Consider the following 3,781-nt stretch of genomic DNA (forward strand, 5'->3'; position numbering starts at 1 on the left):
TAGTTACGTCGCCCTTCAAGAATCCTGATCACATCAACTTGGGACATTCAAGGTCCATCGCACTTGCTCAGTTTCTGAGAAACGAAGGTCGTTTAATGAGAAACACTCCTCTAAAAGAGCAGTACGACTCCGTGATCAAGGATTGCCTGGACTTGGATCACATGAAACAAGTCCCTCCTAGCAACGACTCCAATAACTTCTATCTCCCTCATCACACTGTCTTCAAACCACGATTCCGTAGATACAGACCTCACAACTAACACCTGTGTTGTCCTCTATGTCTACAAAACTAAATTAAAAAAAAAAGGCTTTTTGTTTTTCCTCCTTTAGCGACATGGCTCCACGCCCAGACAACATCAGCCAACAGCCCCGTGAGGTGGGGTCGTACAGATGCCGGGTATGCCGGGGAGTGCATGCACTGCGGAAGTGCCAACGCTTCTTGAGCTTGAGCCCTAAGAAGCGTCTACGGGCACTACTGAAAAATAAGTACTGCCCCAACTGCCTGGTCCATGAGCACTCACGGTCATCGTGCCGCAGCATGATCGTTGCCGGTCCTGTGGCAAGGACCACCACAGTTTGCTGCATATCAAGGGAGAGGAGAAGAAGCGAGGTACACACCCAGTGCCGCTGGCCCCGAATGGTAAGGTGCAGAAGGCCAAGAAGGAAGCTCGCCCCTCTCGACGCACCCCGATTCTGCAGCACCAGCTACAACGCTGTCGTCTCTCCTCCAGCGCAGGAGCATCAATGTATTGCCTACTGCATTGGTGCTGCTAGGAAACGGGGAAAGTTAATCCAGAAAAAATTGATAAACATTATCCTGGGGGATGCCGACTTCCATCGGCCCAGCACCGTGTCCTTGGTGCTCGGTGCGGACCTTTATCCGCAAATAATCCGCCCGGGTCTGGTACCCAGCCAAGACGGTCTGCCGGTGGCGCAAACACCATGTTCGGTTGGGTTCTCTCCGGAACCTGCAGCCAGTGATACCCGGCACGACACCTGACCCACCCTCCCTTTCAAGGACCTCCAATTGCAATAGTATTGCAAGGGGGCGGGTTGTTCATGCCGCAAATTATGCTGCATTTCCAAATAACCGCTACCCTGTAATTTTGTGGTTACTTTATGTAGCTTAAGAAAACTACGGTTTGAGTCGCCATATTGTAATGGTCGCAGTTTTCCTATTTAAATTAAACCGCGTAAGCGATCCTAACAGCTTGCGTTTGTGTAACGACGCTATAGCGATCAGCTTTTGTCTGTCATGGTCAGCTGCGAATGATTCTGCCGCTGCTATAAACCGCCTGCGTGCACGTTGGCAGCGCAGCTATCTTCAATCTAATCCGGGAAAGAAAAAAGCTCTGAGACCCTATATAAGCCTGTAGGTCCCGGATATAACCCTTCTTTTCAAAAATTACTTTACCATCGAAGGTCTGGCTACGGCGGTTCGGACATAGCCCCACCAAAATATTAAACTAAAAGCAACAAGTTCGGGCATCAGTCGTTTAATTCGTTTAATTTAAATTCCAACTAAATTGAACCAAAAACCAAAAAAATAAAAAAAAGAAAAACCCTAAAAGTAACCGATTGGCGAAATAAATTTTTTGTTCGTTTGATGATAACCTTTCGCTACGCCACCCGGCCACCAGCACCTCACCGGCATATATTTCTTTGTGCCAAGATCTGGTCACAGTTTAACCAGTTCTTGCCTGCCTGCCGAAAGTAATTTTTGGAGGAATCAATCTTGCCGCCGCCGTCTCTGACATAAAAACCCACTTATTTTGAGGCAACCGCCACGTGTGCCCATTGGACGGCACTGTAATTTCTTGGGACGGCAATGTCATTACTGCCCCCATTAAATAGACGTCAGCCTCAACTGCGGATCAGCTGCCATTTCCTTGCTCATGCCAGCAAGAAAGGGCAGGCGCCGTTTCCACAGTCTGGAATCCGGAAGAGGGAGTAGCCTTTTGGGCCCCAGTGACGCGCCGCTGATCAGAAGCCCAGATGACATCGCCCATTAAGTTGGCCGGAGCGTGCAGATGCATGAAAATTGCTGTTAAATGTTTTTAGTAAAAAAATAGTTAATTAAATCTTGTGAGAGACTTCCAAAAGTTTGCGGAAAGTGCATTTAGTAGGGCCCTCTAAAAACCTCGTGCAAGTGCAGTGAAAAAAAAAACAAAATTTACATCTATATGTATATCTTTATATATATAGAAAGAATTAATAGTGTAAATTTATCCCCCTTCTTGTTGGGGTAGAGTCCAAAGTCATTTCTGAATTTTTTTTATATTTTTTTTAATTTTTCCCACTTAATTTCGGAGAGTATCTTTTAAGTACTCACAATTTAAAAATTCTCCTGTGCCATAATAAATAATCAAAACAATTTAAAGCCCCACAGAAGACAAAAGAAATCAAATGAAAGAAAAAAAATAAAATTTGCTGCAAACTCTCCGCTGGAAGGCCTTTCATCGAGGAATACATGTAAGTCTGTACCTTTTGTTTTGATTATATTTTCTTATTTTGGCACAGATAAGCACAGCCAAGCTGACATGCGCACCTGCTGAGCTTTTTACGACTTTCTGTTTCGCATTACGCTTTAGCTCCGATCAATATGTTTATGGCCGTGTCAGTCTGGTGAATGCTTATCATCTTTGATTCTACCTACCCCCCTCTCAAATATTAGCTGAAACAGAAGCAACATAAAAGAAAAGATTTTTAACGGAATCAAATCTATGTACACAAATATGTATAATTGTATTCACTGATCAGCTGGTTGCGCTGCGCTCCGATTTGCCCATGCGCTTCGAGCTTAACCTTCTGTTGCCCATATTTTTTTCGACCATATAATTAACCATCAACTACAATGATATTGACTCTATTATAATACATTTTTTGCTTTTGCCGATTACACTTTAATTCAAGTTACTAATGTCATTCCTTTTCATTGCCTAGCCTTATTCTATAATTATTAAATGCACTTTAGCGAAATTTTGAGATTTATTTTTTTAATTTTGCGCAATAAGAAAAAATATTAACTGAATAGTTTATGAAATGAATTATTTTTGAAGAATTTTTGAGCCATTGTAAAAATATTAACTGACTAGTTTTAGTTACTGAATTATTGTTGAATCATTAATGCCACTTGTACTAAGATACAGATTATCTAACGGAAGGATTAAATTTCATTGAATAATGCTTTTGTTTATAATAAATATTAATTACGGATTTTGAATATGAATTGCTAAGTTTTCTTTCCTGGTGACATGGTGATATAATGTCGTAGAAGAATGTTTTTTTTGGGATCTTCAAAACCTTAAACGCTGAAGATCATGGCTGGGAGGGTATCGAACGCGAGAGTCAGCTTACATCCAAGACTTCGCCTCTACGGAATATATGTGCCCTAATGAAAGCTATCACCATTGTATTGGCACTTTTAGTGCTCGTTAAGTTATGCCTGTTTGAGATTTTGTTTCTTCGGAGTATCGGTCTTCAATTTAGATTCTGTAGGGATCCTAAAATAAAATTGTGTATGCAGGTCGAGACATGGCAAAAAGAACCCCCCCACCCGAAAGAGCTAGGGAGCAAGAGGATCCCGCCCTGCCATGCTAACTCAACCACGAGGAGCCTCGGTGAATACTTCCCGAATTATTTTGTGAAGATTGGCTGCCAACCGCCGTCACCGTTGCTACCCGATATGTATTGCTAGAGTAGCTTCACCACAGTACATGCTACATAAATTTTTGGCGCCCAATCATGGGGCCCGAGGTTGAATATATAAAAAAAAAAATGA

General features: G+C 42.6%; 1 long non-coding RNA gene across 1 annotated transcript; it reads left to right on the top strand.

The window, feature by feature from the left end:
• Window positions 1-1,569: 1,569 nt before the first annotated feature.
• On the top strand, window positions 1,570-2,576 carry LOC135440393 (uncharacterized). Its single transcript, XR_010438291.1, has 2 exons — window positions 1,570-1,713; window positions 1,778-2,576. It is a non-coding gene; the product is annotated as an uncharacterized LOC135440393 (long non-coding RNA).
• Window positions 2,577-3,781: the final 1,205 nt, after the last annotated feature.

This window comes from Drosophila montana, unplaced genomic scaffold (genome assembly GCF_035044405.1).
Source record: "Drosophila montana isolate Dmon_TW-CO22-7 unplaced genomic scaffold, ASM3504440v1 contig_968_1, whole genome shotgun sequence".
Taxonomy (NCBI): domain Eukaryota; kingdom Metazoa; phylum Arthropoda; class Insecta; order Diptera; family Drosophilidae; genus Drosophila; species Drosophila montana.